The 12,030-nt window shown below is 49.1% G+C and overlaps 1 protein-coding gene across 5 annotated transcripts in view; it reads left to right on the top strand.

The window, feature by feature from the left end:
- The window catches only part of LOC119842762 (zinc finger protein 239-like), a 605,953-nt gene that overhangs the window by 582,048 nt on the left and 11,875 nt on the right, over positions 1-12,030 (top strand). The gene's annotated exons all lie outside the window — the stretch shown is intronic.

Genomic DNA, 12,030 nt, shown 5'->3' with positions numbered 1-12,030 from the left:
CAATGTTTTGATTTAATCAAATCAATATCTTCTGATGGAAAAACATTCTACTAGAAAACTGTTGAGCAATTCCTTTCTAGTGGAGAACCATGGCTGTTTCTGACCTTTTCACATTAAAACAAAAAAGCTGTGCTTATTATTTCTGTACAATGTAATATTTCAAAGGAAGTGGAATAAGCAGTGTTACCCCCTCACAATTTTATCACCAGTCTTGCAATATGTGGTGTTTTATTAATACCCGAGCTCCCAGAGTCATGTGTTTATGGGTGAATCCCAGTTTTCACTGGTGAAAAAACTAAGTTTCTAGACCTTGAGGCTGCAGAGAAAAGCTTGAAAATGTGACCCCTGAAGATTCAAACACCAGAAGGCAAATGAAAAGAACCAATGCATAGTACTTTAAAAAATCATGAGATTTAAAAAAATAATCTCATGATTTTAGGGGATTATGATTCTTAAACATTGGATTTGGCAATAATGAGATGGGGTTTAGCTTTGAAAAGACAGGTACGGGACAGAGACCAGCCTTTGTGAGAGAGAAAAAGAAGGTAACAGAGGAGAAATGGATAGTGAGGTTCAAAGTAACAGGTATACATTCAATAAGACTAGCCAAAGGAATATTGAGGGTGAAAGCCTAGGCTAGAGGTTAAAAGTTCTTCTCAAGCCTGATCCAGCAGAAACTGAGGACTCACAACTCATTACTCTAGTGGGATGCGAAATTACTCAGTAGCTCAGAGAAAAGTGTCCCTCTTCCTTAAGAAGTTTTATTTAGGACACCTCAGGATGTCCACACGTTCCTGCTGAGGCCACAGACAGAATCCAAAGGCGAGGCTTAGTACCTGAGATCAGGCTATGGGAAAAGACCTGAGTCGAGCCAGATACACGAATGGGACTGTTTTTGTGGATTCAGACTAATACGGCTACCCCCTGATACTATACACGAATGGAAGAATTCTGCTCTAGGCCTTGCCCTGTTCCTGAGCCCCCACCTGGGCTGACAGCAGTGCCCCATGCTCCCTCAATTAGGATACTTCTGAGATCCATCATGCCATCCAACTAAGGATCCTCTGCAGACCCCTTCCAGGGGTTACAGCAGAGGCTTTTGCTAGAGCCCTGGGTTCCTTGTAAATGGGAGAGTTTAATTCCCAAACTCAGGCTCTGGCAAACTGGGACATGGTAGGTTACAGTGCCCCTTAGATCCCCCCTTATAGAAGGTTGGAAGGAAAAACAAAACCCAAATGTTGGAAAACCGGGAACTGCAGAGTAGAGGTGATGCCTCCAACCCAACACACAACCTTAATTCTGCCCCAGGGAGGGAGAACCCAGCAGTTTACCACTCCCTCTGCCTTACCCAATGGGCAGCAAATGCTTCCCATTTCAATGGTATTGCATGGAGCCCACGGCAAAGGGGGAATGCTCTGGCCTGGGCTTGCATGAGATCAGTCCAGATGACCTCATGGTCTCTTCTGGCCTTAAACTGTATGAATTTGGTGACTCACATGGGTGGGGCTTATTAGATGGGCGGAGCTTCGATCCCATTCTCACTAATTCTCATGAATGGGTGGGGGAGGCCTTTTGAACAGACCTCATGGCCCCTCAGCTACCTGCTGCATCCCTCTACCAGCCCCAGTGGGGTGAGAGGGACAGAGAGAGGAGGGAAGCTGGTAGCCACGGAGCTGAGAACTGTAGCTACCAGCTAGAAGCAGCACTGGCAGGGGGCTTGGGGTCTATACATCACACTGGGGCCTTGTTCAGGGAGAAGGGGCTCTGCACACCCTTAACCCCAGGAGTGGGGTGGAAGGGGAGGCACAGGTGGCCTAGACCCCAACTCTGGCCAAACATTTTCCACAAAAATGCTGTTCCGACTGATTCATAGACTCATAGGGTTAGAAGGGTCATCTAGTCTGAGCTCCAAATTGGGAACTGAAATTGGGTTATCACCAAAACACATTTTTCACAAACAGTGTCTAGTTTCCTGGGACATGTTTTTGTTGTCAGAAACCAAACACCTGAAAACAGAAATATTTCTACTTGGAAATGGTGCTGCAATGCATCATAGGAGTTCACTCTCAGTCACTTGTTCTCTATGACCCTAAGGTCCTTTTCACAGTCACTGCTTTCCGGGTCACAGGTCCCCACTCTGTAGATATTGCCTGCATTCTTGTTCCTAGATGTATGGCCTTGCATTTGGCTGTATTAAAACACGTTTGAGGGGACTCAGCTTACCAAGCGATCCTCATTGCTGTCCTCATTATTTACCACTCCGGTTGCCCTGTCCTCATTATTTACTACTCCGCAAATTTTGTCAGCAATGATTTGATATTTACTTCCAGATAGTGGATGAAACTGTTGAATAGAGTCAGGCCTGCTACCGATCCCTGCAGAGCCCCGCTAGAAATACCCCCACTCACGGATGATTCCCCATGGATGGCCACTTTTTGAGATCTGTCAGTTAGCGAGTACTTAATCCATTGATACTGCATTGTGCTAATTTTTTAAATCAGAATCATCACAGTTCAGGACAACTGCACCTGTGTTCCCCCTCCATGGTCCCTTGAGGGCACCCACTCTAGGCTCTCAGGTCCTCATCTGCCCCTTCCCTTCGGTAGACACCCTTGTCTCTCTCCCTCCTGCCAGAGGTTTTACCAGACTGCACAGTTCCCTGCTTACACTGTGCTATCCCCAACCAGCCAGACTGCCTAACCTGGCCAGCCTCTGTGCTTTGCTTTCTCTTTGAAGGCTATGAACAGTTGTAGTTGCCAGAAACCACAAGTTACCAGGTAGTGCTTTATAAACTAGCACATTTATTCTTACTGTGGCAGCATTATAGAGAAAACATTAACACAATAAAAGTTCCTATCTGCATGCTAAAAGTTCACCAGCCATCACCCAGCAGTCCTATGGGGCCTCCGGAGGCTAAGGTCCTTCTTGTCAAAGAAATGGGATTTCATACTCTGATGAGATTACCTATTTGGCTGATCATGATGATTATGTTGCTGTAAGAAAAGGAGTACTTGTGGCACCTTAGAGACTAACAAATTTATTAGAGTATAAGCTTTCGTGAGCTACAGCTCACTTCATCGGATGTAGCTCACGAAAGCTTATGCTTAATAAATTTGTTAGTCTCTAAGATGCCACAAGTACTCCTTTTCTTTTTGCGAATACAGACTAACACGGCTGCTACTCTGAAACCTGTCATTATGTTGCTGTAATATACTTGCACTTTGTAAGGCATTTGCGTCGTTTTCTCAGCTCTGTTAATCGTGGTGCTGTGTGTCTGTTCCATGCACCTTGTTTACCCATACTCAGCTCACTTGGTCCCAGCGCTGAGTGTGGACACCATGCACTGAATTTCCCTGTTCTCAGCTCCTTGGTCTTGCCTCTGTGTATCTGTGGCATCATGATCTCAGTTTTCCACCTTCTCAGTTCTCTGGGTTGTAACTCTGTGTCTGGGCCATATACTGAGTTTCCCTATTCATAGCTTCTGAGGTATTAGTGCTGTGTTTCTGTAACATGCACCTAGTTTCCCTATTAGCTCTATTGGTCTCAGTGCCACGTATATGTGTTCTACACCAAGATTACCTTTTCTCCCTTCTCAGAGCACTGTGTGTCTGTCACATGCATTGATTTTATGTTCCCAGTGTCTCAGTTCTGTGCCATGCACCGTGTTTTCCTGTTCTCACATCCTGTGGTCTCTGCGCTATTTGTCTGTCCCTACAATGAGTTTTGCTATTCTGAGCTGCCATGGAACTCTGCGCTGTGTGACTGTGATGTGCTGACATTTTCCCCATTCTCAGCCTCTCTGGTCTCAGTGCTGTGTGTGTGTGTCATGTAAAAACTTTTCCCATTCTCACCTCCCCTGATCTCTACACCGTGTGTCTGTGTCATGCACACATTTTTCCTATTCTCAGCTCTCATTGTCTGCTTCTGTTCCATACACCAAGTCACCCCATTCTCAGTTCCCTGGTCTCTATGCTGTGCATCTGTGTCATGTGGTATTTTCCCCATTCTCAGCTGCCCTGCTTTCAGCTCTAGACATGTGTGCTATGCACTGAATTTCCCCATTCTTAGTTCACTTGGTCTCAATGTGACTGACATGTTCCGAGTTACCCAATTCCCAGCTGATCTCATTTGAGTCCTATGTTTGGGTGCCAGGCGCTGAATCTACCTGTTCTCAATATCCTTTTTTTTGTATTGTATGTCTGGGGCATGCACTGAGTTTTACTGTTCTCAGCTCCCCGGTCTCCTTGCTTGGTGTCTGTGACTGAAATATTGTCAGTTTGCCCATTGCCTGCTGATCTGATCTGAGCCCTGCATGTCTCATGCTATCGAACAGATTTCCCTGTTCTCCGATTCACAGCTCTCAACACTGTGTGTCTGGGCTCTACACTGAGTTTCACTGTTCTTAGCTCCTCTGCTATGAGTGCTGTGTCTCTCTGCCATACACTGACTTTCCCCATTTCAGCTCCCTTCATCTAAGTACTTTGTGACATGCATTATTCTCACCCCTTCCGGTCTCAGTGCTGTGTGTCTCTGCCATGCACAGCCTTCCCCCATGTCACAGACTCTCAGGTTGTGCCAACTCTTGGTCCCGTATGGTCCCTGCAGATAACCCCCTTCAATGTGACAGCTCTTCTCAGGGCTCCATTCTCTCTCAGGGGTTAAGCCCCTCTGCATCCTGGAACCACACTTCTCTGAGCCTTTAGCATGCCTGTCTTTTGCTGTGGGCTGCTTCAGGGAGTCCATGCACTCTGGACCCCCGGGGCCTTGACTCCCAGAGGGAATAATGCAACCTTGTTCTCCAGACCAGAGTGACTCTCAGCCAGCGTAAAGCAGAAGGGTTTACTGAGCGTCTGAACATAGCATAGGAAACTCAGACCTCTCAGACCTGGCCTCCTTCAGCACAGTACATCTAAGTCTCCCCTGCATCCAGGTGGACTCTGTCTGCTCTCTTTCCCCAAGTCCAGAGACCCCACGCTTTCCAGCTAGGCATCCAATATAACCTGCCCCCAAACCCTACTTCTGTCCTTTGTCTTCTGTCCAGGTAAACAGGGTCACCAGGGCCTCCTCTCCTGTCAGCTGTCCTTTGTTCCCCACTGGCTGGAAACAGCAGGTCAGATCACCAGGGTCCTCTCTCCACATCCCATTATCCTACCACTGGCCAGAACCAGCTGTGGCATCTGAGCTGGGCCTCCTGGTCACCAGTCGTTGGGGTATCCATTCTCCTGGCCATTGGCTGGGGTCCCAAGTTCAGTCGCTGGTCCTCTGTAACAACAAACTCCCTCTCCCATCACCTCATTAAACTGGTAACACCCAGGGAAACTGCATACCCACCCCTCTGCATGCAAATCATTGAAAAAAAACCAAGAAAGTCTCCCAATTTGTCACACCCCACTCTCAGCTCTCCTGGTCTCAGTGCTGTGTGTCTATGCCATGCACAGACTTCTCCCACTCACAGGTCTCCTGGTATCAGTACTGTGTGTATTTGCCATATACAGCCTTCTTCCACTCTCAGCTTTTCTGGTCTCAGTGCTGTCTCACGGCTATGCACAGCCTTCCCCCATTCTCAGCTATGCTGGTCTCAGTTCTGTGTGTCCATGCCATACACAGCCTTCCCACACACTCAACTCTCCTGGTTTCAGTGTTGTGTCTGTGCCCTGCACAGCTTTGCTTCACTCACAACTCTCCTGGTTTCAGTGTTGCGTGTCTGTGCCCTACACAGCCTTCTTACACTCTCAGTGCTGTCTGTGTGCTATTCATAGCCTTCCCCCCCACTCACAACTGTCCTGGTCACAGTGTAGTATGTCTATACTACTGTAGGAGGGCAGTTACCCCACTCCTAGAAAAAAAGACTAGGCTGATTGGGGAAGAGCCACAGCTGGGGCCATGCCCCAATCAGGCCACACTTGGCCCTGTTATAAGGGCTCAGGGAGGCATTAGGTTAGTCATTCTCTACCTTTGAAGAGAGAAGGACCTAGTAGCTGGGGAAAAAAGGGTGAGCCAGAGCCAGAGCCAGAGCCAGAGCCAGAGCCAGAGCCAGAGCCAGAGCCAGAGCCAGAGGGGAGCTCTAGCCTGGCAACTCCCCAGGCTGAGGTCTTGGTAAAGGCCTGTGCAGGTACTGGGGCTGGGAGGTGCAGCCCAGAGATAGGCAGAGGCAGCTGGTCCAATCTCCTTGCCAATGATGAGGGGCTGTAACAGACAGCAATTTGCCCCAGTGAGTGGGGGCTAAATGATGACTGGCAGTAGCCATTGAGGCAAGGTGGGTGAGAGGCCCCTAGGAGGGGAGACCCAGAGTGTGGGGGTACTGCTGGGGCAGAACCTCAGGGCAAAGGGGACCAGGAGGGACATGGGGGCCAGTAGCAGGTGAGACATTGGCCAGTTGGAAGTGCTCTGTATGCTGGATAGAATTAACTATCCAAGATGACCAGCAGGTGGTGCTGGTGGCAGCGCTGTGTATCTGTGCCATTCACAGCCTTCTCTCAGGCTCAGCTCTCCTGGTAGCAGTGCTGTGTGTCTGTGCCATGCACAGCCTTCCCCCACTCGCAACTCTCCTAGTGTCAGTGCAGTGTGTCTGTACCAGGCATAGACTTCTCCTACTCTCAGATCCGTGGCATTAGTTCTGTGTCTGTGCTATGCACAGCCTTCCCCCACTCCAAGCTCCCTGGTCTCATCTATGTGTGTCTGTACCATGCACAGCCTTCTCTCACTCTGATCCATGGTGTCAGTGCTGTGTGTCTGTGCCATGAACAGCCTTCCTCCACTCTTAGCTGTCCTGGTCTCAGTGCTGTGTGCCTAAGCCATTCACCAAATTTCCCCATTGCCAGCTGCTGTGATCTGAGCACTGGGTTCATAGAATATCAGCGTTGGAAGCAGAGGTGAAAGTAAGCTGGTACACCCTGGTACGGCTTACCGGCAAGAGCTGGTGGTACGATACCAGAGTGGATCGGCTTCCCCAGGCGCAATTTAAAGGGCCTGTGGCTTCCAGCAGCGGCTGGAGCCCTGGGCCCTTTAAACTGCTGCCGGAGCCCTGGGGTAGTGGCGGTGGGACTGAGGCGGCAATTTAAAGGGTCTGGGGTGGTAGCGGCAGCCCAGCCCTAGACCCTTTAAATACTCTCTGGAGCCCCACCACCACTTCCCCAGGGCTCTGGCTGGCTCCGGGGACAATTTAAAGGGCCCGGGGCTGTTGTGGCAGGTGGGGCTCTGAGGACAATTTAAAGGGCCCAGGACTCTGGCCGTCGCTACCGCCCAGGGCCCTTTAAACCACTGCCAGAGCTCCCAGCTGCCGCTGTTACCCTGGGGAGGAGGAAGGAGGCACTTGCTGGTACAGGGTGGGCCGGGGCTGGCTCTGACCTCCCCTAACCCCGTCCCTTCCACCCAAGGCCCTGCCCCTTCCGGGGGCCAGAGCTGGCCCCAGCCTAGCCCCATACCAGTAAGTCCCTAGACTTACTTTCACCCCTGGTTGGAAGGGACCTCAGGAGGTCATCTAGTCCAACGCTCTGCTCACACAGGACCAATCCCCCACTAAATCATCCCAGCCAGGGTTTTGTCAAGCCTGACCTTAAAAACCTCTAAGGAAGGAGATTCCACCACCTCCCTAGGTAACCTTATGCCAGTGCTTCACCACCCTCCTATTGAAAAAGTTTTTCCTAATATCCAATCAAAATCTCCCGCACTGCAACTTGAGACCATTACTCTTTATTCTATAATCTGGTACCACTAAGAACAGTCTAGATCCATCCTCTTTGGAACTCCCTTTCAGGAAGTTGGAAGAAGCTATCATATCCTCCCTCATTCTTCTCTTCTGCAGACTAAACAATCCCAGTTCCCTCAGCCTCTCCTCTAAATGATGTGCTCCAGCCCCCTAATCATTTTTGTTACCCTCTGCTGGATTCTTTTCAATTTTTCCACATCCTTCTTGTAGTGTGGGGCCCAAAACTGGACACAGTACTCCAGATGAGGCCTCACCAATGCTGAACAGAGGGGAATGATCACGTCCCTCGATCTGCTAGCAATGCTCCTACTTATACAGCCCAAAATGCCATTGGCCTTCTTGGCAACAAGGGCACGCTGACTCATATTGAGCTTCTGGTCCATTGTAACCCTAGGTCCTTTTCTGCAGAACTGCTACCTACCCACTTGGTTCCGTCTGTAGCAGTGCATGGGATTCTTCCATCCTAAGTGCAGAACTCTGCACTTGTCCTTGTTGAACCTCATCAGAAGACTGGTCAAAAGAAATCTAATTTGCCTAGGTCGCTCTGTATCCTATCCCTATCCTCCAGCCTATCTACCACTCCTTCCAGTTTAGTGTCATCTGCAAACTTGCTGAGGGTGCAATCCATGCCATTCTCCAGATCATTAATGAAGATATTGAACAAATCTGGCCCCAGGACCGACCCTTGGGGCACTCTGCACTAGAATAGAGCCATTGATCACTACCCGTTGAGCCCGATGATCTAGCCAGTTTTCTATCCACCTTATAGTCCATTCATCCAGCCCATACTTCTTTAACTTGCTGGCAAGAATACTGTGGGAGACCGTATCAAAAGCTTTGCTAAAGTCAAGGAATAACATGTCCACTGCTTTCCCCTCATCCAAAGACCCCCAAGGAATTGTGCTCATCCATCTTTTCTAAATAGTCATGAACCACTTCTTTCTCCACAGAGGGCTGGTCACCTCCTCCCCATACTGTTCTGCCCAGTGCAGTTGTGTGGGAGCTGACCTTGTTCGTGAAGACAAAGGCAAAAAAAGCATTGAGTACATTAGCTTTTTCCACATCCTCTGTCACTAGATTGCCTAGAGGAACCCTGTTCTCTAGACTGGAGTGATTCTCAGCCAGTGTAAAACAGGAGGGTTTATTGAGCATCTGAACACAGCATAGGAAACTCTCAGGGTCCTCAGGCCTGGCCTCCCTCAGCACAGTACATCTAAGTTTCTCCTTCGTCCAGGTGGGCTCTGCCTGCTCTCTCTCTCTCTCCAGTCCCAAGCCTCCGTGCTTTCCAGCTGGGCATCTGACATCATCTCCCCTAAGCCCCACCTCTGTCCATTGTCTTCTGTCCAGGTAAACAGGGTCATGTGGGCCTCCTCTCCTCTCAGCTGTTCTTTGTACCACTCTGGCTGGAACTGGCTGATCAGGTCACTGGGGTCCTCTCTTCGCAGCCCATTGTCCTCCCACTGGCCAGAACTATCTGTGACTCCCTAGCTGGGCCTCCTGTTCACCAGGAAACCAGTCGCTGATGTATCCTTTCTCCAGGCCATTGGCTGGGGTCCTAAGTTCTGTTGCCGGTCCTCTGTAACAACAAACTCCCTCTCCCATCACCTCGTTAAACCAGTAATACCAGGGAAACTGAGTCCCACCCCCTCTGCACACAAACCATCAGAAAAACAAATAAAAAACCAAGAGAACCCCACCATTTCGTCTCACCTGGTGTCAGTGCTGCAAGTTTCCCCATTCTCAGCACCCCATGTTTTATCACTGGTTGTCTGTGCTCTGCACCATGTGTCCCCCATTCTCAGCTGCCCATGTCTTAACTCTGTGTTTGGGCCGTGTACTTAACTTCCCCATTCTTAGCTCCCTTATCTCAGCACTAAGTGTGGGTGCCCTCCCCTGAATTGCCCCCTTCTCAGCTCCCCTGTTCTCAGCTGCATGTCTGTCATGTGCTGAGTTTTTCCATTCTCAGCTCCCCTGTTCTCAGTGCTGCATGTCTGTGTCATGCACCAAGTTTCCCCATTGTCAGCTTCCCTGCTCTGAGCACTGAGTGAATGTGCATCTCACCTCTGTTTGTCTGTGGCATACTCTGAGTGTACCAGATCTCAGTCTCAGCACTGAGTGCTTGTGCCATACACTGAATATCCCCATTCTCTCTTCCACGGGTCTCAACACTTTGTTCCTGGTCTGTACATTGAGTTTTCCTGTCCTTAGCACCTCAGGTATTAGTGTTTTGTTTCTGTGACATGCACTGAGTTTCCCCATTCTCATATCTACTGGTCAGTATTTGCAAGGCCAAGGCAGTGAGGGTGGAGTGGTACGCTCTTAAAAATGGTGTCCTCTGTGTGTGATACTGGACAAAACCACATCTGATTTTGTCTCAGTACTGGACAGCGGAAAAACCATACCCTACCCCCACCCCCAGATTGTCTGTCTTAAAACCGGATGAATGGCCTTCCTGTGTAAGAACTATGTAGTAACAAATGCAAAAAAATCTGGCCCTTCATAGGTTTGGTCTCTATAATAGACATTGAATTCAATCCTGAAGTAGGAGGATTAATATCCCTGCCAAAATGATCTTTTATTGTAATGATTTTGAAAAATTTCAAACCTTGAAAATATTGTTTCAAAAGATATTATGGGTCTTTTCCCTTATTTGTTTATATTTCAAATGTAGGAGCAAATAAGTCTAGTCACACATAAAGGCTGAGAGACTGTTCGTATCCTTGACAGCAGTGACTCTGGGTTGAATTTAGGATTCATGGTGGAATCCAGCTGAACATAGGCTCCTGGCATGATGCTGTGTTGCTAAATAGGGTATGTCTACACTATGAAATTAGATTGATTTTATAGAAGTCGATTTTTAGAAATTGATTTTATACAGTTGATTGCGTACATCCACACTAAGCGCATTAAGTCAGCGGAGTGTGTCCTCACTACCGTGGCTAGCATCGACTTATGGAGCGGTGCACTGTGTGTAGCTATCCCACAGTTCCCGCAGTCTCCGCCGCCCATTGGAATTCTGGGTTAAGCTCCCAATGCCTGATGAGGCAAAAACATTGTCGCGGGTGTTTTGGGGCACATGTTGTCAGTTGCCCTTCCCTCTGTGAAAGCAACGGCAGACAATCATTTTGTGCGTTTTTTCTGTGCAGATGCCATACAATGGCAAACATTGAGCCCGCTCAGCTCAACTCACCATCACTGTGGCTGTTGTGTCTTGGGTGCTGCTATCAGCAGACGGTGCAATAGGACTGCTAACCATCATCCACCACTTCCGCTGCAACTCTGCTCTCCTGCAGATGCCATACCACGCTCAGCTCACCGTCACCACTGCTGTTGTGAGCATTGTAAACACCTTGTGCATTATCCTGGAGTATATGGAGAACCGGGCTAAGAGACGCCAGCGCGAGGAGGATTTTGATGAGGACATGGACACAGATGTTCCTGAAAGCACGGGCTGTGGCAATTATAACATCATGGTGGCAGTGGGGCAGGTTGATACAGTGGAATGCTGATTCTGGGCCCGGCAAACAAGCACAGACTGGTGGGACCACATAGTGTTGCAGGTATGGGATGATTCAGTGGCTGTGAAACTTTCGCATGCATAAGGCCACTTTCCTGGAACTCTGAGTTGCTTTCCCCCACCCTGAAGCGCAGGAATACCAAGATGAGAGCTGCCATGACAGTTCAGAACCAAGTGGCGATAGCCCTCTGGAAGCTTGCAATGCCTGACTGCTACTGGTCAGTTCGGAATCAGTTTGGAGTGGGCAAGTCTACTGTGGGGGCTGCTGTGATCCAAGTAGCCAATGCAATCATTGACATTCTGTTATCAAGGGTAGTGACCCTGGGAAATGTGCAAGTCATAGTGGATGGCTTTGCTGCAATGGGTTCCCTAACTGTGGTGGGGCGATAGACGGAACACGTATCCCCATCTTGACACTGGAGCACCTTGCCAACCAGTATGTAAACCGCCAGGGGTAATTCTCAATGGTGCTGCAAGCACTGGTGGATCACAAGGGATGTTTCACCAACATCAATATGGGATGGCCGGGAAAGGTGCATGATGCTCGCATATTTAGGAACTCTGTGCTGTTCGAGCAGCTGCAAGAAGGGACTTACTTCCCAGACCACAAAATTACCATTGGGGATGTTGAAATGCCAATAGTTATCCTTGGGGACCTAGCCTACCCTTGCTCCCATGGCTCAGGAAGCCATTCACAGACAGCCTGGACAGTAGTAAGGAGCAGTTCAACTATAGGCTGAGCAAGTGCAGAATGGTGGTGCAGAATGGTGGCCTTTGGACGTTTAAAAGCTCGCTGGCGCTGTTT

This window comes from Dermochelys coriacea, chromosome 14, assembly GCF_009764565.3.
Source record: "Dermochelys coriacea isolate rDerCor1 chromosome 14, rDerCor1.pri.v4, whole genome shotgun sequence".
Classification (NCBI taxonomy): Eukaryota; Metazoa; Chordata; order Testudines; family Dermochelyidae; genus Dermochelys; species Dermochelys coriacea.
Note: the sequence above shows the minus strand (reverse complement) of the source record. Positions and strands in the feature narration are given on the sequence as shown.